The sequence below is a fragment of the Leucoraja erinacea genome, chromosome 6, assembly GCF_028641065.1.
Source record: "Leucoraja erinacea ecotype New England chromosome 6, Leri_hhj_1, whole genome shotgun sequence".
Lineage (NCBI taxonomy): Eukaryota > Metazoa > Chordata > Chondrichthyes > Rajiformes > Rajidae > Leucoraja > Leucoraja erinaceus.
In genome coordinates, this window is record NC_073382.1 from 55,159,565 (window position 1) to 55,178,328 (window position 18,764).

The 18,764-nt window shown below is 40.5% G+C and overlaps 1 long non-coding RNA gene across 2 annotated transcripts in view; it reads left to right on the top strand.

The window, feature by feature from the left end:
• Nucleotides 1-18,764, top strand: part of LOC129698160 (uncharacterized) — a 52,608-nt gene that overhangs the window by 4,204 nt on the left and 29,640 nt on the right. The window contains exon 2 of one of the 2 annotated variants that reach the window (XR_008723626.1): nt 3,393-3,600. The exons of the other annotated variant lie outside the window; for it this stretch is intronic. This is a non-coding gene — a long non-coding RNA (uncharacterized LOC129698160). The remainder of the gene's footprint in view (nt 1-3,392; nt 3,601-18,764) is intronic. 2 annotated transcript variants of the gene reach the window in all.

Consider the following 18,764-nt stretch of genomic DNA (forward strand, 5'->3'; position numbering starts at 1 on the left):
TATCCTGTAAATCGTTAAAGTTGCTAAATGGGATGAATCACAGATGGTGATGAGTTGGAGTATAGAAATGAAATCGACCGATTGACCAAATGGTGCCAGCACAACAGCCTGGCTCTCAACACCAGCAAAACCAAGGAACTAATTGTGGACTTTGGAATGGGGTAGGATAGGGTCCCACAATCCCGTTTATATCAATGGGACGATGGTGGAAAAGGGTAAGAAACTTCAAATTCCTGGGCGTGCATATTTTCAAAGATCTTTCCTGGTCCAAGCAATCTGATGCAATTATAAAGAAGGCACATCAGTGCCTCTACTTCCTGAGAAGATTATGGAGAGTCGGTATGTCAAAGAGGACTCTCTCGAACTTCTACAGGTGCACAATAGAGAGCATGCTGGCTGGCTGCACCGTGGCTTGGTTTTGCAAATTGAACATCCAGTAGCGGAAAAAACTGCAGAAAGTTGTGACCACTGCCCAGTCCATCACCGGCTCTGACCTCCCCGCCATCGTAGGGATCTATCGCAGTCGCTGCCTCAAAAAGGCTGCCAACATCATCAAAAACCCACACCATCCGGGTCACACACTCATCTCACCGTTGCCAACTGGAAGAAGGTATAGGAGCATGAAATCTGTAATGTCCAGGTTCAGGAACAGCTCCTTCCCCACAGCCATCAGGCTATTAAACACAGCATCAAATAAGCTCTGAACAATAACAGTCTATTATTAGTATTGCACTATATCTATTTATTGTGTATATATGGTCTATAGTCTGCAGACACACTGAACTTTTATCTTCCGTTTTGTATTATGTTTACATATTCTGTTGTGCTGCAGCAAGTAAGAATTTCATTGTCCTATCTGGGACACATGACAATACAACTCTCTTGACTTGACTCTTGAAATATTTTGAATAAGATTTGTGAGGATTAGAAGGCCACAGCACTAAAATATCTAACAGGTGATTCAATCCTGCCTGAGGTGTATGTACTTAACCTATTAAATGATTTATCATTTAAAAAACTATGATTAAATTACCTTTAAGATTAAGGGAATGCAAACTAAATATTTTCAAACAGCTTGCATATTTTAACTCCTCAGCTATTTTATTGTTTCCATAAAATTGTGCTATACTTCTCCCTGGCCAATACTTTCTAAGTTGGAATGTGCAAAATTGTTTCCTTTTGAGAAACAGCTCAGATGCAGGGAGATGTGACCTTAAGATGCTGGTTGCTCAAATATCTTATTAGTGAGTGTTGTTTGTGCTGTGTTGGGCCACTAGGTAGAGCAGTGCACATAGATTCCATCTGTCAGTGGAAACAAAAACGTACATCTCGGATTAGTCATACCATTTGTTTTTTGACCAATTTCAAGATTCATAGCAATCATAGAAAAGTCTGCAGCAAAGCTACTCAGAGTGGGTCAAGAATAAACCACTTTCAACAGGTTTTAAAAGAATAAAAAGAAAAACAAGTTGTTTTTGTAATTGAGAACCATCAAATATTTAGTAAAAGGCTTAGAACAAATTTGGCAATTATCATGCAAAGAAAATTATTAGTGAGGGGAGCAAAGGGAATTGACTTTCTTTCCCAAAAAATCCAACAAAAACATAGGAAACTGGAAAAGGGCTATAGGAATAGAATATACCACAAGTCAGTAAGGATTGGACAACAAACCGGTTAATGCACAACGTGTCCTTCAACAGAATTTAAAACTAACACAAAGCTAAGAATCTTACCGAGCGGGAAACAACTCGGGGATAGTAAGAGACATGGGGAAGGATGATAACAATAGTCCAACAATTGTAGTTTAGTCAATGGGATGAAGGACCTGCTGGAATTTCTGAGAGATGGAGATTCGATAAGATGTTATTTGAGATCAAATCAGAGAGCCCACAGATGAATCGGGGATGTAATGAATGCATATAAAGAAACAGGATACGATACCAGTCCGATCCCTGCAACAGTAACCTAGTGCTGCTACCAGGACAACTGGCCTTTAAGGCCTTTTTTTGACAGATCAGAAATCCCATTTTTATCAAATGTTCCAGCTTTTGGCATCAGTGAACCAAATAAATTTAATACGAAGCTACTGTCCGCAAGGTAAAACCTGTGCATGAGATTTCGATGGCAGACAACAGAGACAAAAGAGACTGCTGATGCTGTAATTTGGAACCAAAGCAAAACTGGAAGAAGTCAAGCAATATATGTGGAGGCAAAAGTTGTAGGTTGACATTTCAGGGTTTCAAACTGATTTTGGAGGCACTTTCCTGTTGAACGAGCGGGTGAAAGCAACAAAAACATGGATAAAATACAATCATATTACTGTCATTTTAACTGCTAAAAATGGGATTTCTTGATGACGTGTCAAAAAATATACGTTAACTTTGGGATTACAATACAAAAACTGAAAATTTGTCAATTTAATGTAAATGGACTCAGATGTACATCTTTAATGTATACATATATTAATACAACTAATTTGTTATAAAATAAATAATGTATATGATTACGAAGTGCCGAATATTGGATAAAAGCACCTGGTTTTAATTGTTGCTGGAGGCAGCTTCCAAAACTCAAAGTAGCTAAATAATTACATGGTAGCACAAATGACATTTATCAACCATCTCATGACTGGTGATATGTTGAATCTGATGAAGTGACTGAAATCTTATTAGCTGAATTTGTCACAACACCAACTCAATCTTAGGAGTAATATGTAACTTTTTGTACAAACAAATACAGTATATATTAAAACGGTCATGGTTGTGTGCACAGTGTTGTTGCTTTTATGGTGATGTTGCAGATGAGGTTGTGAAATGTTATAATGTACTTATTAGAATTTTAGATTGGTTGCAAACATGAGTTTTTCCATCATAAAATGGTGTTTGCAAAGCAAAGAAATAAATTGTTGTGACAGGATATAATGAGATTTCACCTCTTTTTAAATAGCAAACTGTCAGAAAACCTATGGGTACATAAAATCATGGGCTTCTAGTTATTTTCTATCTGTTGCAGAACATTCCTGAGTTTCATTGAATTGATTTGAATGAGACCAAAACCAATTTCATTTTATAAAATGTGGCCACTCTATTCTATTACTTATTGACTGGACAGTGATGATTAACAGTACCTCGTTATTGAGTTCTGCTTGATTCTTTGAATTATTGATAAATTATTCCAATGGTAATATGTCAATTCAGAATCAGAATCAGATTTTATTTGCCAAGTATGTTTTGCAACATATGAGGAATTTCACTGGCCAGGTCAGTCATACAATTAAAAGCAACAGACTCAAAAACAAATTTTAACATGAACATCCACCACTGTGACTCCTACACTTTCCTCACTGTGATGAAAGGCGAAATAAAGTCCTTCCTTTTGTTCTTCCTCGGTAGGGGGCTTCGAGCCCTCCATTGACTGGGACGGTCTTGACTCCTGCAGTCGTCGGCGTTTGGGCCCTCCACGTCGAGGCGTTCAGCTCCTGCATCGGGGGGTTGTCAGCTCCCCCGAGCCGGGCGATCGAACCTCGCGTCAGAGCTGGTCGAACCTTCTGCGGCGTTGGAGTTCCTGACTAGCCTCTCCCGAAACTGCGAGCCCTTGATGGTAAGTCTGCAGGCCGCCGTGGGAGCGATCCCAGGCAAGGGATCCGCTCCGATGTTAAGTCCACGCCCCGCGGTGGGGCTCACGACAGTCCGAGGAGGCCTCCAGCTCCAGCGATGGTAGGTCGCAGAGCTCGGAGAATGTGATCCGAAAATTGATCGCATCTCCGGGAAGGTAGGAACTTGAATAAAAGTTTCCCCTGATCCCCTCCCCTCTCCACCTATATAAACCAAAGTACATTAAAACAAACTTTTAACAAACGCTAAAAATAACAAAAAGATGAAAAAACAAACAGACTGCCGACAGGGCAATTGAGCACAATTACACACATGCAATGCACAACATTTGTCCAAACAGATGTTTTACTGGATTATCTCCTCATTCCAGATTTAATGATGCATTTAAAAGCAAATTAATAGAATGCATAGCTTTAAGGTGCACAAAGCAAAGTTTAAAAGAGATGTATGGTGCAGTTTTTGTACGCAGTGGGTGGTGGGTGCCTGGAATGCACTGCCAGACACAATAATGGCATTTAGGAGGCTTTTGAATAGGCACATAGATGTTCAAGTAATTGAGCGACATGAATCAAGTGCAAACAGGAAGTTAGTTAACTTAGCATCATGTTTGGCACAGACATAGTGGACCAAAGGACCTGTTTCTATGTTCCTTTTGATGGGATCATTTTAGGGACACACTGGTAGTGCTGTAGCCCAGCTAGCAGAACTGCTGTTTCAGAGCCACTCAGGTTCAGTCCTGACTAGTGCTTTCTGCATGTGGAGCTTGAACATTCTTTCTGTCATTGGGTATGTTTCCTTCATATGCTCCCATTTAAGGGCCTGTCCCACTTAGGAACTGCCGGCGACTGTCCCTTGCCTGGGATCGTAGCAGGTCGCCGATAAAGCGGCGACTGGACACCCCCCCCCCAACGACAATGTCTACGACAAGCTACGACAATCTACCACAGAGTCAACGTCAAGGCAAGCTACCGACAACTGATGACCCAATAGGACATCACCCACGACAACTTACGACCACACAGGCGACAAACTACGACAACCAAAGTGAACCTACGTCGACCCGCGACAAGCTACGACAAGCAACGATCCTGTCGGCGACAACTGAAGACAATTCAGTCGCCAGTACCTGTCGCCGGTTGGCATAGCTTGACGTAGGTAGTCGTCAAGGGAATTCACTGGTCAGCACCCGGCGACAACCAACGCCACCCGGCGACAACCTGCGTCATCCTGGTGACAACTTACAAGAGCACCTACGACAGGAGAAGACAAGCTACGTCAAACCCACAGTCGCTGAAAAGTTCAAAATCCAGCGGCGACCAGAAAAACGTTACGACTCTTTAGGCGACTTGAGGAAACTACTCACGACCGTACGGGCGTCACCTCGCGACCATGTGGCGACAGCCCAGTCACCTGTAGTCACCAAAAAAATCGCCTAAGTGGGACAGGGACTTTACTTCCTCATTCCAAGGATATGTAGATTTCCAGGTTAATTGGTCACTGTAAATTGCCCCTAGTATGTAGTGAGTTCCAATGCATATGCTCGCACCATTTTGAATGACTTCAACTCATTTTGTGCTTTCTCCACTAGTCCCACAATTTGCTGCTGTGTGCACTGGAATTCAGTGCAAAAATAGTACACCTTTTTGGCCAAGTAAATTATCACATTAGCTGATGTTTCCTTCTTAAGGTATGTGTCCATTTACTACTGAAGATTATATGAAGCATTTTAAATAAAAGCATTTTGGAGCGATTCTTCAATCTTTCTATTGGTTTTTGTATTGATTTGTATTGAACACTCAGATGCCATGGTGGCGCCGTGGTAGAGCTGCTGCCTAACAGCGACAGAAATCTAGGTCCGATCCTGAATACGGGTGCTGTCTATACGGAGTTTGTGCATTCTCCCCATGACCACGTGGATTTTCACTGGGTGCTCCAGTTTCCTCCCACATCCTAACACATACAGGTTTAGAGGTTAATTGGCTTCGGTAAAAATTGTAAATCGTCCCTACTGTGTTGGATAACGCTATGTAAGGGGATCACTGGTTGGTGTGGACTCGGTGGGCTGAAGGGCCTGATTCTGCACTGTATCTCTCACCTAAACTATATTTGGTTGCTTGTATGTATTTTCTGTGCCAAGTGAATGATTTGTTTGTAGCAGAAAAAGCATCTGCTCCAAAGGCGAGATAAGAAACTGCATATGCTGGAATCTTGAGCAAAACACAAAGAGCTGGAGTAAATCAGCAGAGCAGGTAGCACCTCTGAAGGGAACAGATAGGTGCCTTTTCGGGTCAGGACTCTTCTTCAGTCTGACACAGCACGAGTCTTAAAGTCACGAGTCAAAAGTTTAGTTTGAAGAATAGACACAATAAGTAAAACCAAAACAGTTTATTGAGAAGCCGGCAGCAGGTATATAAGCAATATAGACAAATTACATGCATCTTGTGCTGTGCCTGAGTTGTGGGCTATTAAGATCTAACTGAATTTCTTGACTAAGTCAATGGTTATTAATTTCCTGATATTCTCCCTCCATCTCGTTCCAGTAACAACACCTGCCTCACCCCTTACACCTGCTATACTGCAGTCTATGTTGTTGTATATTAGCCTTTATGAAGTCAAGAAATGAAATGCTGCTAGAATATATTGAGTATACAGAAGAGTGAAAATGCACCTCCAGATTCAGGGACAGTTTATCCCAGCTGTTATCAGGTAACTGAACCATCCTACCAACATGTGGACAGCAGTCCTGGGCTACTATCTACCGCATTGGAGACCCTTGAACTATATTTGACTGGACTTTACTGGACTTTATTTTGCACTAAACATTCTTCACATTATTACCATTATCATGTTAGGCAGATGAGCTGAGGGTATGGATAGGTACGAGCGACAGGGACATTGTAGCCATGACTGAAACTTGGTTAAGGGAGGGGCAGGACTGGCAGCTTAATGTTCCGGGGTACAGGAGCTTCAGGAGAGACAGGGCTGAGAGAAAAAGAGTAGGGGGGTTTGCATTGTTGGTTAAGGAGGAAGTCACGGCTGTGACATTAAGGACGGATCGTCTAGTGAGGCTATATGGGTGGAGCTGAGGATCAAAAAAGGGATGATCACCTTGTTGGGGGTGTACAACAGACCCCTGAATAGTCAACGGGAATTAGAAGAACAAATGTGCCGGGAGATTGCCGACAACTGCAGGTCAAATAAGGTTATTGTAGTAGGGGATTTTAACTTTCCCAATATAGACTGAGAAGATTATAGCGTGAAGGGTTCAGATGGGGTGCAATTCCTCAAAAGTGATCAGGAGCGTTTTCTTAAGCAGGATGTGGAAGCCCCCACATGTGAGAGGGCATTGCTGGATCTAGTATTGGGAAGGGCAAGTTAATGAAGTGTGTGTGGGGGAGCCTTTTGGGACCAGTGACCACAGTTTGATTAGGTTTAAGATAGTTATGGATAGGGACGGAGAGGGTCCACATGTTAAAATTCTCAACTGGGGTAAGGCCAACTTTGAGGGTATGAGAGAAGGCCTCGCTCAAGTTGACTGGAGCAGGTTATTAGAGGGGAAAGGGACATCGGCCAAGTGGGATGTTTTTAAAAGTGTACTGAAGAAAGAAGCTCAGGATGTGTATGCCCCCGTTTGAAGGGCAAAGCAGGCAAAAGTAAGGAAGCTTGGCTGACAAGGGAAATTGTGACGTTAGTCAAAAACAAGAAGGATACACGAGACAGGCATAGGCAGCTGGGATCAAGTGCATCCCTGGAGGAGTTTCGGGAACTAAGGAGTAAACTAAAAAAGGAAATCAGAAGGGCAAAAGGGGCCAGGAGATAGCTCTAGCAGGTAACATTAAGGACAAACCCAAAAGATTTTATATATACATAAGGGGGAAAAGGGTAACTAGAGAGAGAGTGGGACCTCTCAGGCATCAAAGCGGTCACCTCTGTGTGGAGCCACAGGAGATGGGCAAGGTCCTAAATGATTATTTCTCCTTACCGAGGAGAAAGACAGTAGGACAGAGGAAATTGGAGCAGTCACTGGAATTGGAGCAGTCACTGGAAGTGTCTTGAGAGCAGTCAGGGTTACTGTCGAAGAAGTACTGAAGGTACTATCGTGTTTGAAGGTAAACAAATCTCCAGGGCCTGATCTGATATATCCGAGGACATTGTGGGAAACTAGAGAGGAAATTGCAGGAGCTCTGGTTGAAATTTACAAGTCGTCCTTAAATACAGGAGAGGTGCCAGAAGACTGGAGGGTGGCAAATGTACCGCTTTTCAAGAAGGGCTGCAGGAAAAATGATGGGACCTATAGGCCGGTGAGCTTAACATCTGTAGTTGGTAAGTTACTGGAGAGTATTCTGAGTAAGGCGTCTGACAAGTTTCTGCTCTGGAAGGTTAGATTGCATGGGATCCAAGGAGAGATAGCTGAATGGATAGCAAATTGGCTCCATGGAAGGAAGCAGAGGGTAATGGTGGATGGTTGCTGGTCACTGGATGGCTTGATCCTTCCTGGTGACGAAGGTTGCAGATTTGGGCAGTTGTAATAAATTAGCCTTCATAAATTGTTACTATACATTCTGTAGTTAGTGCAAACCGGAGCCTTGGAATACTGATGGTGAAAGTGATGGATGTTTAATTTTGTGAATGAGATGCTGTTCGGGCAGATTACTTTGCACTAAATCTTACTAAGCTTATTGTGTATTGTTGTAGCTGCATGCATAAAACAAGTGAAAAGTTGTTTATCACACTGAAAATTGACAAGATCTGACAAGTTGATGAACATTCACTGCCTTTGAAACAACCAGTAACTAACAAGAGCTTGCTGTGCATCTATAATCAGGGCTGATCAATGTAGATTCGGTGTGGCAGCATTACATGATGCCTAAACGCATAGAGATCTTTATGGAAAGAATGACAGAAAGTGTAGAGTAAGGTGCTACAGGGGTCAGTACTAGGACCATTTTGTCTTATTAATGTTGCAGAATTTGGGCTTCCATAACTACCCCTTTTGAAAGTGGTGATAACTGAATGGTTTCCTAGGCATTTTTTTTTTTAAAGAGTCAGGCATGTTGTTGAACCTGGTGTCACATAAATAGCAGAGTGGGTAAGGATGTCAGATATTCTACCCTGAAGAAGAGTCATTTTCATGGTCATCTTTATAAAGGCAAGTTGTTACAAATTCCAGATTGTTAACTGCATCTAAATTCCACAACTACCATGATGGAATTTGAGTTTGGATGTCTGAATTGTTAGTGTGCGATTGATAGGGAAATCTTTGAAAATGTTTTTGCCTGTATCATTCTTTGCAATTAGGAGAGGCTTCATAATCATCCTGCAATTCAAATAAGGCTAGAGCTAAAATATATCACCAAGATTTTTGGTAGGAAAATTATATTTAAGGAATAAATAGAATTCCTTTTGTTAACTTTTTTTGTTACCTGATTTAAAAAATGCATCAGTAATTCCACCCCTATTTCCAAGATCTCAGTTAGTCAGATGCTTCTTGCCTCCAAAAAAAAAAATCACAATATGCCAAATCTTGATGGAATCTGGAGTGCTGAAGTGGGATACACATGTTGATACCCAGATCGATACACATGTTGAGACATTAACTTCCCAGTAACATGGCAAGATGATCTAGCCCAGTAATGAAATTGCAGAATGGGTATATCCTATTGAATTTCAATGGAGGTAACTGGAAGATCTTTAATAAGCAGCATTTGGAAGCCAAATATGGAATAATAGAATCTAAATGGAATGAAGGAATCAAGAAATACATACACAGAAATGAGTGCTGTGAGTTAAAATGCCTATAAAATATAAAACCAAATATTTGGATTTATTCTTTGAGGGCTAGAGCAGAAAAATACTAAATATTTTCAAAATATTTTCAAAATATTTACTGACATTGGAGAAGCTACAGTAAGGATCTATGTGGTTGGCATTAGAAGTGCAAGATTATACCCATCAGAAAACGTTGATCAGGATAGAGATTTCTCCACAGAAAGGAGGAGGCTGAAGGATGAAATTGTTGGAGATATTCAAAATTATTAAATAATTGATGGAGTGGACAGAGAAAATGTTTCCGCTTCCAATAAGCAGAGGCTATCATAATAAGATAATATTAAACAAATCAGATAGGGAATTAAGAAGAACAGTTTATAAGCGTTAACACATGGAACCTGCTACAACAAGGAGTCGTTAAGGTGACTAATGTCGATTTATTTGTAGTGACTGGATAAGCAGGTGAGGGAGAAGAGTGTTATTTAGATTGAGCTAGATCAGGGATGATCTGAGGAAGGCCATGAACACTGATCGGATCAGCTGAGTAGTTGAGTAGAAAGGGCTGTCTGTGCAGCATATTGAATGTAAATCAATGATATGATTCTTCAAAATCTCAAGCCAATTGCTTGATTGTTGACTTACTTATTTCTTAGCAGTTCCTTAAGAGCAAATATGACTTCTGTTCCAATTTTATTGATCATGTGGTGGTTAATGAAGCTGGTATGAGAACTAGCCTCTTAGTCTGATGGAACAGAAAGTGACTGATGGTGGATTGTTTGTGAGGAAATCCAGTTGTTCCACAGGGGGATGACTTGATGCATGACTTTGAGTATTTCTCCACTTTAAGTAGACATGAGCCAAAGCTTCCCAGGAATCACTAAGGGACATTGTATTTTGTCAAGAAACCTAATATCCTCTACCCACAATAAAGCTTGAGTAGAGTGTTTTGAGAACTGGGTGTCAAACAAGGGAGTGGAATGGTCTGTGAAGTGCAACTAACTGAATGTAATCAGGGGCTTAGCACTGGGGATGTTGGCCAGGGAGAGGATGCCAGCATTGCGTTGTATTAATAAAAAAAGACACACAAATTACTCAGCAGTGGATTACTTCAGCGTATCAAAAGAAAAGGTATATAAAATTGTATTTGTTGATACATTAGCTAATAATCATGCTCATAAGCATAGGAGCAGACTTAGGCCATGTGGCCCATCGAGTCTACTACTCTGTTCAATCTTTCTCTCTCAACCCAATACTCCTGCCTTCTCCCTATGATCTTTGATAATCTTACTAATCAAATACCTGCTCCACTTTAAAAATCTCTAATGGCATGGCCTCCACAGCTGTCTGTTGCAATGAATTCCACAGATTCACAACCTCAGATATGCTTTTGTATACTGAGTACACCTCTGGTCACCCAATTCCAGGAAAGATAGACTGGGTTCAAGGGAAATAATGAAAGATTATTTCAGACTGGTGGTTTTTAAGTTATAAAGATAATTTGGATAATCTGTTTATTTTCCTGGAAAGAGATTGTGAGTGAACTTGTTAACATTTTCAAGAATGGGAAAAAGATTGCCAAAGCCAAGTTAAGTAAATATTTTATATTGGAAAGGGTTCTGTTTCCTAGTGACACTAATTAGAAAAATAGAAATGAAAAAGAAACTCGGGTGGAAACTATTCCGCAGAAACATTAATTGGTTTGTAGAATATGTTACCCAGTCTGGCCAATGAAATGCACATAATAACTGATCAGACAACTTGAAAATCTGTTTAGGTAATGTTTAGATCAATCAAACAGCATCAAAACATTCAGGTTTTGAATTTCCTCAATCCAAAAAGTTAAATATCTCAACTGAAAGGCAGAGGTTAAACATCCACCTTTGTTGATCCCGTGGATCTTCTAAAATGTTACTGCTGCAAGCAAAAGGTTGATATAAGGTTTTCTTGAAATCAACAAAACCTGAGGTTCTGCCAATCAAAATAAGACCTTAGTTCCTATAAGATATTTTTTTGAGGCTTGTTTACTCCATTTTGATTCCAGCACTAATAATGTGCCTAGTAAATGTATGTTTCAAATCTACTAGGTTAACCGCCATGAGTAAAGCTACAGAACAGGAGTAATGAAATATAAATTGCCATTACTCCTAGAAAAAGCATGAGGCAATATTCTTGTTTGTCTGTTTCCGTTTGATTTATGTTGAAAGAACCAAAAGAAATTTTAATAATCTCATTACAAGTTACAGTTGTTTGGAAAGAAGTTGGTGAAACCTCACCTCTATGGCAATAATGTTTCAGATTAAAGGTAGAACCTCTCTGCTCCTATACTCCCTTTTGCTTTCCTTACTGTGACCCCCTTTTCCTGGACTTCCCTAACATCGGGAACAATCTTCCTGCATCTAGCCTGACAAACCCCTTGAGAACTTTGTAAGTTTCTATAAGATCCTCTCAATCTCCTAAATTCTAGAGAGTATAAACCAAGTCTATCCAGTCTTTCTTCATAAGACAGTCCTGACATCCCAGGAATCAGTCTGGTGAACCGTCTCTGCACTCCCTCTATGGCAATAATGTCCTTCCTCAGATTTGGAGACCAAAACTGTACGCAATACTCCAGATGTGGTCTCACCAAGACCCTGTACAACTGCAGTAGAACCTCTCTGCTCCTATACTCAAATCCTTTTGCAATGAAAGCTAACATACCATTCGCTTTCTTTACTGCCTGAATGCCTACCTTCAATGAAGTACCATGACACCCAGGTCTCGCTGTGACCATTTAGATAATAGTCCTGCTTTCACTTTTGATTAACTTACGAATTGGAGTTGCAAGATAGGAAATTCCAATGAGGAACAGTAGGGCAAGAGTGATGGGATCTATGGTGGTAGAAATGGGAATGTTAGTGGAAAGTTGAAGTAATAACTGCAGTGTAACTATAGGGAAAGAGTGAAAAGAAATAGCTTAAAACCAGATGGGGAATTGAAATTGGACGTGGAATTCATTATCACAGAAGTCTGTGGAGGCCAGGTCAACGGATATTTTTAAGGCGGAGATTGACAGATTTTTGATTTATAAGGGTGTCAGGGGTAATGGGGAGAAGGCAGGAGAATGGGGTTGAGAGGGAAAGATAGATAAGCCATGATTGAATTTCGGAGTAGACTTGATGGGCCGAATGGCCTAATTCTACTCTCAGAACTTATGGAAAATTATTAAGAGGAAACTGAACAGAGAATATGATGCAAATTTTTTGTGGTTGATTTTGGAGTTTTAGAAATGTTTGATCATATTTTTATAATATTCATATTTTGAATGTTATTGAAGTATTATGTTGAAATTATAATCTCCAGATTAGATAAAATGTTCTACAACCTCTTCCTGCTTTGAAAATCTACCACAAAAATGTCTTCAAGAAGTATCTTGAGTAATGTGATTGTGCTTCTGTTCTGTTGATGGCTGTTGTAGACTAACGGCCGTGTATTATTTTTCTGCCGTAATTTTTGTAATTCATGAATTTAATTCTAGTTATAGATGGGGATATTGATGATTTGTTGCGTTCTGAGTGAAGCAATTTGTGTAAGACAGTACGTGACATCTAAAAAGTGATGGATGAAAAGTGTGTGATATGTATATTGTTATCAAACTATCGAGGGAAGCCTAAGAAACAACTATAGAGGCAATTAAATGCATTTAATATTTTATAATGCAGATTCATATGTTGCCATCTTTAATATTTTGCTTTAGATGTCATTTGATTTGATTGCAAGTTGAATACCCACTTCACTGAGAACTATATGTTATTCTTTACTCAGTAGAATATTATGAAAAATAGAAAAATAAAAATTTTAGATTCAAAATCTATTTGCCTTTTAATTGATTACTTTTGACAGCCGTTATGAGAGAAAACAAAAGGCATTTCCTGTTACCAGTAACCCAGCCGTTTTGCTATTCATTAGCCATGGAACCTGTCTCTTTTGGGCTGTATTGGACTGCAGTTCTGACAGGTCATTTTCAGCAATGTTTCATATTTTGACAGAGCATTCCATATTTAAAGCCCTGTGTCCCTGCTTCATTGAACAATGACGTGATGATATCTGGTTGAAGATACTACAAAGTCTCTAAGCGTCTTGTAGCTTATGTCTGGGAGTCACGCAACCCATCTGTCAGCGCAATGACAATGTATCTATGTGCAAAAGCAGAATGGAAAGATTACTGCCAGATTGTTATTCATTAACATATTATAAATAAATTGCTGATCTATGACTGGATTAGAAATGCATCCACATTGTCTATTCCCTATGATTCTTCCCAATGAAAGGGGAATTGTTATGAGACACAAAATGCAGTAAATATGAAACTGCGCTCATGACAATGCATCAATGAAATATATGAAATTAATTGTCTCTTATAATTGGTCTTTCAGTCAGGAACAAATTCAGAGTGATGTTTCCCACTGCAGAAAAGGTAATTCATTTTGGGAGCTGGATCTGAAACGACAATTTAATTTGATATTGTATAAACCCAATACAACAAATGCTGAAATTCTGAAACAATAATAAAAGGTAATGGAAAGACGAAGGTGAGGAGTGTGAATGTGTGAAGGGAGTAGGAACATAATTTTTTTCTTCTTTTTTTTTTTTAATGTGGGTGTTGTTGGAACCCTTACAATTATTGTCCATCCTTAATTGATAAAATGGTGAGTAACTTCCTTCATGAAATCCTGTGAACATTCTGGTGAAGGTACTCCCACAGCATTGTAAAGATTTGAAGTTTTATAATTTTAAAAGACCTAGGTTTGATCCTGACTATGGGTGTTGTCTGTTTAGAGTTTGTACGTTCTCCCTGTGACCGTGTAGGTTTTCTCCGGCTGTTCTGGTGTCCTCACACACTCCACAGACGTCCAGGATTGTAGGTTAATTGGGTTCTATAAAATTGTAAATTGTTCCTATTGTGTAGGATAGTGCTAGTATATGGGGTGATTGCTGGCCAGCGAATGCTTGGTAGGCTGTAGGTGCCTATTTCGGCACTGTTTCTCTGTAATAAGAGGTTTTCCCCAAACAGTCTGTGGCTCATAGCGCTGTGGCCGGTAGCGCTATATTTAAAGCCTCATGGCGCTGTGGCCAGTAGCGTTATGGTTTATGTTTAAAACTTGGTGTGCCAAGCCAATAATGCTGTGTGTATTGCCTTGCGTGGCAAGTTTGCGGCCGTTAGCACTTTGTTTCCAAAGGTAAGGGGGGGGCCTCACTCGGATGGAGGCACTTGTCATTGGTTGCAGTTTGAATTTGGAGGCAGCACTATTAGCCAGGACTTGACGGCGGTTATTTTTGGCTGATTACTTCCAGTTCAAAAGGCAGGCACTGGTAAGCTTAGTTCTTTACGAGTGGGGTTAATTCTTCACCGACGGGCTAGGTCACCATCAGCACCGCAGACGGGGGCAGAGAGAGGGGGAGGGATGCTGCTGTAAAACGGGCCCCGCATATACCGAGACAGCGCTTCAACATCGGGAGCCTCGATCGCCCCGACGCAGCAGTTTAATTTTAAGCCGCGCCGGTGATGAAAGGCCCAGCAAATGGGCCAATTCAGCCCTTAGATAGCGTCTGATACCCACTTGCAGCTTTCAAAACCTACAATGTGATACATAACACAAACAAATAAAACTGAAGCAAATAAAGACAAACAGAAGAACCAACCTTGGGGGGGGGGGGGGGTGGGGGGGGGGGGAGAGATGGGAAAAACATACTAAATAACGCGAGTGACCGTGATCGAGGGACTTACCTGCAATCCAACCAGGAAACACATTCGACTGGAGCCCTTAATGACCTGACCCGTTTAAATCCGATACCCGTTTAAATCTTTCCCATCCACCAATACATCCAATTAGTTCAAATGGTAATTGTACCCACATCAGACAGCTTTAAGAAATTCTCTGTGAATACGTTCAGTAATACTTGAAGGTCAAAACACAATTGGTAACATATCGTGTTAATACGATGTTAATAGAGACATTTAACAAGCGCTTAACAGTGACACCCCCACTGTCTTGCGGAAAGTGGAGATTTGAATAGATTTATTTCACCAAATCTCAAAATCCGGATTACAAAACAAGGGAGGACATTGTCCCCCACTTCTCAAAGCATGGGGGACAACCCCCCCCCCCCCCCCCCCCCCCCCCCCCCCCCCCCCCCCCCCCCCCCCCCCCCCCCCCCCCCCCCCCCCCCCGCCCATGGAACATCATTCATGTTGTTTAGGCACCCATAGTTTTGTTCACAATAAACAGTAGCTGGGGAACAAGCAAACAAACTGCTGGAGGAACTCAGCCGGTCAAACAACATGGGTGGAAGAACCGGAATGGTCAGCATTTCGTATTGAGACTCTGAGTCCTGATGTAGGGCGTTAACCCAAAATGTCCACTGACCCTTTGGCTCCACGTTTGCTACCTGACCTGTTGATTTTGTTCAGCAGCTTGTTTTGTGCTCCAGTTTCCAGCATCTGCTGTCTCTTGCATCTTTGGTAGCTAAGGATGATTTGTCCTTCAGTAAATGCTGCTGGAGAGCACACTTAACTTTGAGCAAGCTTATTGTCATTTTTACTGTGGATACATAATCAGACCTTTGGGATTAATTTTAGGTGAAGTCAACCGCAGTTGAAGTGCCACACTGCATGTTATTTTGCTGCAGTTTATTCAACACTCCCAGTCATATTACCAAAGAAGTAAATGTGGCAAGGACGTTTAAATAAGAAAGTTTAAATAAGAAATATTGGGGATTCTCACCCAACGTAATTGTAGTCAAGCATAATATGTGAGTGGCTGTGTGAGTGTGGGTGGTTGTTTAAATTGTGCAGCTGCAGCAAATGAGTGCTATTGTAATATATTTTTCCTCCTTAGATATACTGTATAAAGTGTACTAATTTCTTGCACCAACTCTCAAAATGATTATTGTACAAGGAATGATGTTATTCAATGAGCACACTATGCATCAAATATTGGGCATATTGTGGTGTGCATTGTTATCAAAGATGCATGACTTAATTTCCTGAACTGCATAATTTTCAGAGATTAATTGCAATTTCAATAGTACTTCCAAAAAGCAATTTTCAACCATACAGCTTTTAACAAGATATACTGCAATAGAGCTATGCCAGAATTTCAAGGCATTAATGTATTGTCGCGAAAGTGACTGACATAACAATACCGACATTCCTTTTATCTATTTATTTATTTATTTATTTATATTAGAAGTACAGTAAATTACAGTAATACACATCACATATATCTTATTACATTTGTTGTACCACTTTGCTTTTCGAGCTTTAAAAAAGGTAGAAATAAAAGAAGTAAGGAAAGTGAGCAAGAGTTGTGAAGGTGCAGGAAAGTGTTGGGAAAAGAAAGCCCCTTAGAGAAGAAGTTAGAGAAGGAAGAAAGGAAATAGACCCTAGAAAGAGAAGAAAAAAAGGAGAAATAATCACTATTATAACACAAAACTCCACAAAAAAGGATATACCAACTGTGTTTTTTTTTACCCCCCGTTACCAGATCCTGGTACCGTTTATTTTTTAAATTACTATTACACCGTATGCTTGTAATAGTTCCATAAATGCAGACCACGTCAATTTCAAAAGAGAGCTGGGATAAACACTTACTATATGTGCATAAATGCTCGATCAACATACGACATACTCTAATTCAATTCAAAACATTACATAGACTATATTATTTAAAAACTAAAATAAATAAACTTTTCCCCAATGTCTCACCCACTTGTGATAAATGTCAGTCACAAGAAGCTACCATAGCGCACTCTTTTGTTTTTTGTACAAAAATCCCAAAATTCTGGAACGAAATATTTGAAATCTTCACAAAATTAATTAAAATAAAACTTGTACCAAAAGCAGAATGGATCATTTTTGGAATATCGAAGGTAACCCCGAACTAAACGTGTTTCAAAAGAACTTACTTAATTACGGGCTAATAATGGGAAAAAAGCTTATACTCAAATTCTGGAAAAACGCTCCAATACCAACAGTAAAAATGTGGATTTCAAACATGTTCGAAACATTACACCTGGAAGAGATGAGACTCCTCCTAGCAGGCAAAGCAGACCACTTCCAAAAGACAATACCTACATTTTAACTGCACTTTTATCTATTTACTGTCATAGTCATGGATAGAAATGCTGCCTTTGGTGTCAATGAAGTATTGAATTGAGATTTTAGAGATACAGCATGGAAACAGGCCCTTCAGTCCACTGATTCCATGCCGACCAGCAATCACCCTGTGCTCTAGCGTTTTTCACGACACGAGGGACAATTTACAATTTACAGAACCCAATTAACCTTCAAACCTGTATGTCTGGGAGGAAACTGGAGCAACCAAAGAAAATCAACACCGTTGCAAGAAGAATGTATAAACACCGTCCAGACCGTACCCGTAGTCAGGATCGATCCTGGGTCTTTGCCACTATAAGGCAGTAACTCTACCACTGCGCCACCATGCACCCATTTTATAAGCTCCAAGGAACAACATCTCATCTTCTAAATTGGCGCATTGTAATCCTACTGGAATGCCAAAAAAACCTATCTGGGAGGAAATCAGTCACGCTCGCCTGATCTGGCCTATATATTACTCAAGACCAAAGAACAAGGCTTATTCTTAAGTACTCTCTGATAAAAATAATAATAATAATAATTTTATTTATAGAGCACTTTAAAAACAATCATAGTTGCAACAAAGTGCTGTACATCACTAATCATTGACAAAAAAGTTAATACACACCAATAATAACAATCAAAAGAAATAGTAGGAAAAGATATGTAAAATAAAGAAACATTAAAAACAATAAAGACAGAAGCAAAGTCTCAGGCATGGTCAAAAGCCAGGGAGTACAAATGTGTTTTAACACTGGATTTGAAGATGGACAGTGAGGGGGCCTGTCTGATGTGCAACGGCAGGGTGTTCCAGAGTGCTGGAGCAGCAACAGAGAAGGCTCTATCCCCTCTGAGCTTCCGATTAGACCTCGGAACCTCCAGGAGCAACTGACCAGCTGACCTGAGGGACCGGGCAGGAGCGTATGGGTGGAGCAGCTCAGAGAGGTAAGGCGGGGCGAGCCCATTCAGAGATTTAGAAAACAAATAACAGTATCTTAAAATGAACTCGAAAGTGCACCGGGAGCCAGTGTAGGGAGGCCAGAATTGGCGATATGTGCTCCCTCTTTCGAGTCCCAGTTAAAAGGCGAGCAGCAGCATTCTGAATCAATTGGAGACGAGCCAGTGAAGAACGAGCAACTCCAAAATAGAGTGCGTTACAATAATCCAGCCTAGATGTAATAAAGGCATGGATTACTGTTTCAAAATGCTGCCGCTCGAGAATGGGCTTCACCTTCGCCAGCTTCCTT